The sequence below is a fragment of the Malurus melanocephalus genome, unplaced genomic scaffold (genome assembly GCF_030028575.1).
Source record: "Malurus melanocephalus ecotype Western Australia unplaced genomic scaffold, MMel_1.1 scaffold_171, whole genome shotgun sequence".
In the NCBI taxonomy this organism is placed as follows: domain Eukaryota; kingdom Metazoa; phylum Chordata; class Aves; order Passeriformes; family Maluridae; genus Malurus; species Malurus melanocephalus.
In genome coordinates this window covers 717,677-725,285 of record NW_026623403.1, presented here as the reverse complement: position 1 = coordinate 725,285, position 7,609 = coordinate 717,677, and positions in this window count along the sequence as shown.

Here is a 7,609-nt window from a genome sequence, read left to right as displayed (position 1 = left end):
GGGGCCGTCGCGCTCGGCGCAGCACCGCCCCGCCGGCGCCGCCGTCTCCTCCTTCGCCGCCTCCTCCAGCTCCTCCCCCTCCGTCGCMGCCGCACAGCCGGGTTTTGGCCCGCCCCGGGCAGCGTTCGTCCCGCCCCGTCCCAACGAGCCAGAGGCTGCCACCCGTGGAGGCTGAGCCCACATGCGGAGGAGGGACGGTAAGCAGCCTAGATTCCCGGCCCACACAGGATGACCAGGGTGTTTGAGTGCCCTGGCTTTCCGCCCTGAGTAAAACTCCCTAAATCCAAACCCAGTCTGTAAAGCACTGGGACGTGCTTTACAGGGACGCCTTGGCAGCTGACGGCTGCTGGGCTTCTGACCTCCGAATCTGCGTTTAAACAGTGAGACCGAAAAATTACCGTGGAGTACAGAAAGCGTAACTACAGTAGATGCAAAATTACGGACCCCGTAGAATTCGTTGTCGCACTCCCTGTTCGATTACGATTGCCCATTTTCCTGCTGCACAGCTATCTCTTGTCAAAAACAAGTGAAATTCACAGCACAACTTTTATATTTGGTTTTCATGTTGCAGAGCCTGTCGCAGACCATGAGAAGTGTTTACTGCTCGGTTAGACTAGAACCATTTGGAGTAACAAAGTATTTCCACACCCGAGAAAAGCAAAAGTTAACTTAATTGGTAAGGCTTTATAGCTGCCCTCTGAAAACAGATGCGTTGAGTCAGACCAGAGTTCTTGCTGCSCAAATGATGATTGCTATGGAGAGTGCTCTATCCTATAYCTCCTAATTCGTCTCATTTCTTTCACAGAATGGTGAAATCATTTTGGTTGTTAAAGACCCTTAAAATCATCGAGTCCARCTGTAAACACAACAGTGCCAAGTTCACTACTAAACTATGTCCCCAAGTGCCTTATCTACATATCCTTTAAACACCTCCAGGAATGGTGACTCAATTATTTGCTTGGGCAGCATGTTCTAATTGACAATTCTTTTTATGAAGAAATGTTTCCTTATATTCAATAACCTCCCCTGTCAAAACTTGAGGTTATTTCTTTTCATTTATTGTTCTGTGATTCCTCCTGTGTTTGTTTCCAAGTCCCCACCTATTTGGGAAGGAGAAGTATATTGGGAATATGTCCCTTTTGGAAGGGAGGAGAGGTTTATTTAAGGGTGAGCATGTGGATGAAGATTCAGCATTAATAATTGTCATGAAACAARAAAGGTAAACCAGACAATCATGAAAGCTTTTCATCTCTGAGAAGTAGTTGTCCAGCAACATCCTGTACTAGAGATGGCATCACTGAGTTTAACAGTACTCAATGGATTTGTCTTCAGTACRTTTSTCCAGTCACAGTTTGAACCTATGACTGTTYCTCTCCAAAGCCATGAGTATGCACACWAAATTAACATTTCATGGAAGAATAATACACAACCCTCATTTATACAAATAATTAAAGCATTCACAGCAGCTTGGCTAACAACCTTTAAGGTCTCTTTCTATGCACAAGTCAAATTAACTCCTTCAGTGAAACCTCAGGTAGCTTTTCTTCATGCACTGAATCCCATTCCTCTTTTTATTTTTCATTATGAACAACGGGAAGGAATGCTCAGGAAGTCTCTTCTGTAGCTACTGAGAGAGACATTACTGACTTTATGAACAGACCTATAAACATACAGGGGACTTCCAAACTTCCCAGTAATTACAACTGTAATTGAGAGATGTGATATGATTCTCTTTCCATAGATTTTAGTTGCARAACAAAGAAGACAACACTAATTACCATTTTAGATCAAATGCATTTCCAAACTACACAAAGTTGGCARAACTACTTTAACCAACTGCACTAAMAAGTGKCTACCCTTTACCATGTACCCAGGTTGATGGTTCATGGTAKAGAGCAAAGCATCAACACCTGGCATCATGGGCTTAATGTCAATGTCCTTCTCAAAGATTCAGAGTGAAGAATGATATGCAMAAGAGTCTTGCCTCAGTACTAAATGAGCTTGCAAGCTAAAGGTGAGATACTGAAGTGATGATCTAAAGAACAAAAAACTCTGCAGGAGCAATTTGCCTGCATAGGAGATGAACTGGATATTGTAAGTCCAGGGAAGAGAGGGTGTTGATAGTCTAGATAAGACACTTAGGATGTCAAGTAACATCTTCTCATGTAGCACCCTTAGCAAGTTCACCAGATCTACGAACTTCTTTCCTATCCAATTTGCCTGATTAAAAAGTCTTATTCATTTTTGGTAGGTTTTTAACTACTCCTGTTGGTCTCTGCTGAGRACTTTCTTAATCTATGTTTTGAGAGAAGAATATCTTTACTCCTATGCCTAAAAAGTGCATTGCAAATCATAGTCATATCTTTATGTACATGAAATTCTAGTCATGTCTTCATTTTTTGTTCAGTGGTTTTTCTTTATTCTTATCTGAATATGACTAACAGAAATTAGTAGGAATAAGTTTAAACTGGCACAAACGATGACAACATGTTTCTTTGTATTTGAAGGCAGGTGAAGATAAAACATTCTCAAAGCACACATGCTTCACCTTGCACCAAACCAAGATTGCTGTAACAGGCAATCATTCTTCTGYCTGATGCTTAAGTTTGGCATGTGAATCTACTGAGGCAGCTTCAGCAAGAACTATGAGGCACCCACTGACRATATCAGCATATGATTCTTTCCCTGATGTAGTTTTCTTTGCAATATTTTGTTTTTAATGATCGCTTACTCACAGTCACTTCAGCTTCACTCCACTTCCTGCTAAATGCACTTCCTTTTTTCCATTCTTGCTCTTCTTTTTTTTTATCTTCCTCTTCAGTTCTGCAATTCATTCTATGCTGTTAGCAAATGTCTYCCACAGATTTAACAGCAGTTTTATGGTCCACTGTAAAACTACTCCACATTTAATTCCTTTCTCTCTATTCCTCCTCTGACGGTGTGTAAAATTGGAGAAATCTTATAGTGTGTCTATAATGCCAAATCCTGGTTGGAACCATTTTAATACACACTGAGAATGAGGACAATTTAAGATGTTGACTAGGTCTCAGCCAAATGAAGTAACAGTTATTTTTCCTTTACCAATGTAATTATTTTCTGTTCTATAACTTCCCTTCACATGAGGTTAAAAGAAATGTTGCTATAGTCAGTACCAGTATTTAATTTTTTGGTGAGCCCTCTACCACATCTGAATTTACTTGAGCTGTCTTTTGCATAAGTCAAGTAGTTTATCATAAGAAGGACATTAATGGAATCTAAATATTCTTATTTTGTGTTATTAGTTTTTAAAAAATAATTATTTATAAACAGTGAAACATAGCAAACAGGCAGCAGAGGAATTTCTCTTCTAGACTTTCTCTTCTAGATTTTGCAGCACAACGTATGAACACTAGGACAAACGTTATTTGTGCCATCTATTCAGTGATTTATGTTCACTGAAACAACAGTTTTTTGACAAACTATCGTTTGCACAGGAGTTGTSTAAAGGGTGATACTAAACTAGATTTTTATCCAACATTATTTTAATATTTGTCTACAGTTACCTCAAATCTAGAGTACCCTACATAACTTCACTGCAAAATGATGAAAGGCTGTAGAAGATGTTGTCAGAAATGTCTGGATCAAGGCCATKGTGCTAAAAATATATAGCATACACCAGAATCTGCTTACATTGTGCTGGTGTACATATTAATATTGCTGTTGCAACTGGATGAAATATATCAAATGTGTGAAGTCATCATTTATTTCCCTGGCATTTATTATTAGTAYCATTCTGCGGTCTAGAGGTCAGTCAAGAGCAGGGCCCCATTTTGCTAAGGACTATACAAATATAAGACATGCTGTACATTGAGCAGTGGAAAACAGTCCAAATATAGTTCATCTAACTGCAAATGAAGTCCACCTGGATGCAGTGTAGCTGCATCCTTGTAGCTTGCACCCGCCCAAACTACTTTTGTAAGGCACATTAGTTTAAGCACCATACTCCACTAGCTGCTTCTGGRATTCATGTTTGTTTCTTCAAACCACTGCAGAGCACTTGGAGAAAGTCACTGCTCTTTTTCCATGCTTTCTACCCTGAGGACCTATTTGTAAACAGTTTGTAAACTCCTTGCCTAGCATCTAAACAGAGTWACTATCTCCCTCAGGAGAAAGGGATTTGTGTACAAACAAGTTTTAAGAACTGCCTGCAAAATTTATTACTTCAGTTAAAAGTAATTAATGTCCCTAATATGATAGCAGTTGGGTTTTCTTTGCTAGTTGTCCAAATCTGGATTGTGACYTGCATGTATTTTGCTTTAAACATTATTACAACTGGTTGATGTTCAACTGAGTGTTCARATTAAATAATAAATTGTAGTCATAGGCTATATAGTTTCCCTGACAGTAATAGCACTTCTGTTGTATGCTGTGTGAATTGGAATTGCCAATTTTGTAGTTTTAAAAAGTTTTGGAAATGTTGCCCAAGCTTATTCATTTATTAAAGTACATTGCTGCTCCTGAAAAGACAATCAAACAGAAGTAACATCAATTTGGAATAAGCCATGTGACAAAGTGCGACCTAATTCAGCCTGCAATTATCCAGTGTAATTTATTGCTTAGAAAAGTATCTACAACATGGTAACACCACTGATATTATAACTGCTTTTGTTCATTCCTTACTGTTACGTAATTACAGCTTAACTCTTACTCTGGCAGTGTGGACATAAATGACAGGCAAAGATCAACAAGTGGGGTGATATCTTCACTCTTCTTCCTGCTTCATTAATAACAGCCCCAGATGTGGCTAAAGAACCATAATATTTAATTTAATAACATAATTATAATTAATTTAATAGCATAAAATTTCCAGTGCATTAARTAAACAGCAGTGGCTATCTAAAGTCTTGAATAGCATCAGAAGATAAGACATGATCTGAGTCCATAGTTACATTGCAGCTCAGAAGAAAATTTAGTCTTTCACTACAGTCATTAGAGACCTGAGGCTGCACTTTGAAGACATTCTCTTACCTTTGGATTTATCTTCTCAGGATTAAGGAACCAGATCTGCTTGTTGACCTGGAAGAAACTTCYATCACTGAAATCTCTTTGATTTTTACACGTTAGTGTATAAAACATGATAAACCTTCAAGAAGGGCCTGAGTTTAGAGTCTAGTAAAAACAATGTATTTCTAGCTTTAAAATTATTCTTTTAACAATTATCTAATCACAGAAAGACCAAAATTGTTCAGCTAATTCCTGAATAGAATAATGAACTAAACTATGATTTTAACTTTAGAACAAAGCCAAAGGCCAGAGGGAGGAGAATGGAGAAAATTCCTGAATATGCAAAAAAAAGAAACAAAAAGACAAAAGACTTCATGATTGCAAAGAAAACMMAAAAAAATCTTCAATACTAACAGAACATTTCATAAGCAGTTTTCAAAACCTAAGAGGCTCATTAGTTAGTGTGGAAAGAGCTATTAAAAAGCCCACGGGGGGGGGGGGGGGGGTTGGGGGTTGGTGTTTTTTTAATTTTCTAAATTAAATTTATTTTTTCTTACATACAATTTTTGAAGCAATTATCTTTTCAAGCTCCATACTGACACTGTTAATATTCTTGATTTTTAATTAGGTTAAATTAGAACCTCCTTTATCTGGCCTGAACATGCACATTATGTCTCCACTGGTCATTAAAGCAGAAGCAGCATAAAGTCTGAAGTAGTGAACTACTTCTAAAGTACAGCAGTTTAAAGTTTACTGAATTTATTAAAGTTTGAAGAAACACAATAAATTGTATTTTTATAACAGTAATCATGTTCTGCATGTTGATAGAACTGGAAGAAAAGACAACAAGCATAATATGTTAATATTTTGCCCAAATAGGTTTTTTAATCATGTTGAGTGCAGCTAATATTTAGTCACGTTTCCAGATCATCTGTTTGTACTGTGCCCCAATAACATCCAAGTGGAAGACTTTGAGTCAGAGGGAAGGATCCCAGCCACAGGAGCCCTCAGCAAAAGGAACCTGTGGACCTGTTAGAGTGAGTCAGAGGATGACCRTGAAGATGATCCAAGAGCCAGAGCACTTCTCCCATGATGACAGGCTAATAGAGTTAAGGTTGTTCAGCCTGGAGAAGAGAAGGCTCCAGGGAGACCTTAGAGCAACCTTTCAGTACCTAAAGGAGGCTTATAAAACTGAGGGAGAGGGCCTTCTTACACTGGTGGGTATTGACAGGACAAGAAAGAATGGATTTAAACTGAAAGAAGGCAGGTTTAAATTAGGTGTTGGGAAGAAATTCTTTACTGTGAGGAAGGTGAAGCATTGGAGCAGTTTGCCCAGAGAAGTCATAGTTGTCCCATCCCTGGAAACACTCAAGGCCAGATTGGATGGTGCTTTGAGCARCTTGATGGAGGGTGTTCTTGCCCATGGCAGGGGGCTTGAAACTTTCTGGTCCCTTCCAACCCAACCCAATTCTATGATGATTCAGTGACTTAATCTGTTCTCCTTCCCTAATGGATGCCAGAACTGATGTCTATAATTCTCCAGGACCAAGAATTATGTGGTTTGTTTTTCTTACATAATGGCAATTGGAATGTTGCTGTCTTAAAATTCCTAATAGATTTTGTTTGGCTTCATATCTAATGCTCTTTCATTGATATGATTTGCGTTTTGGAGAAAACTATGGGGTCTAAATTTGTAGAGATGGTGATGAGCACTCTGTAGGTTAACTGTTAGCTTCAAAGGGAGGAATCCCTAGAGGAGCCAGATGTTCAGAGTGGGATTGCAGTCTTACTCAGTCTTATTCACCCTTTCCATTGTTCCAACCAGTGGAAACTATCCYTCAAAGTCATAAGCTGGCTCTTAATGCATGACTGAACTGAATTTGGCAAGAGGAACTCCAGTCTTAAATCCAAAAGCAACGGTATTTTTTAGGTCCATGAGAACTGTGTGTAAGATAATCTAACTATACTAAGACCTCAACATAAGCAACAGAATCGCCAGGGTTAGAGGAGAGGGTCTTCTAAGAGCTTCTCTCAAGGTATTAAATAGAGACAGAGCAACTAACAGCTACTGGCTTAAGCAAAAGCATTCAACACTTTTCTGTCTAAACTTCTGAATATGACTATTATCCCATCAAAGCCCCAAATTTATAGTAGACACATACACACTGTGTATATGTGTGTGTGTGTGCATATTTGTGTATTACGTTGTTATACACTGTTACACCTTCCATTCTTAGGTACTTTAATCTTAATAGTATCTATTTCAAACAATCCCAGGAGTCATTCTAAGTCTCACCTTCCCTTGCATCAAATAACATCATTATTAAAAAACTGTAAGGCTCTAAATAAGACTTTACATATGACTAGGCTCATAAAGCTTGGCAATACAGTCATTGCTCACCTATTCAAGCTAAGACATAAACCATGTGGTAATATGTTGCAAAGCTCTGGGAGGCCCCAAGATGAACACAAACTTTTTAATTCTGAAGTGTGTACAAAATATGCATGTAAATTAGAACTCAAAGCAAATTTAACTTTTTAATTTGTTTCYATTTACAAAGTTGTTTTATAGTCTATTCTAGTCTACCCTGGCAAAACCACCTTTATTTGAAATCCCATACACAAA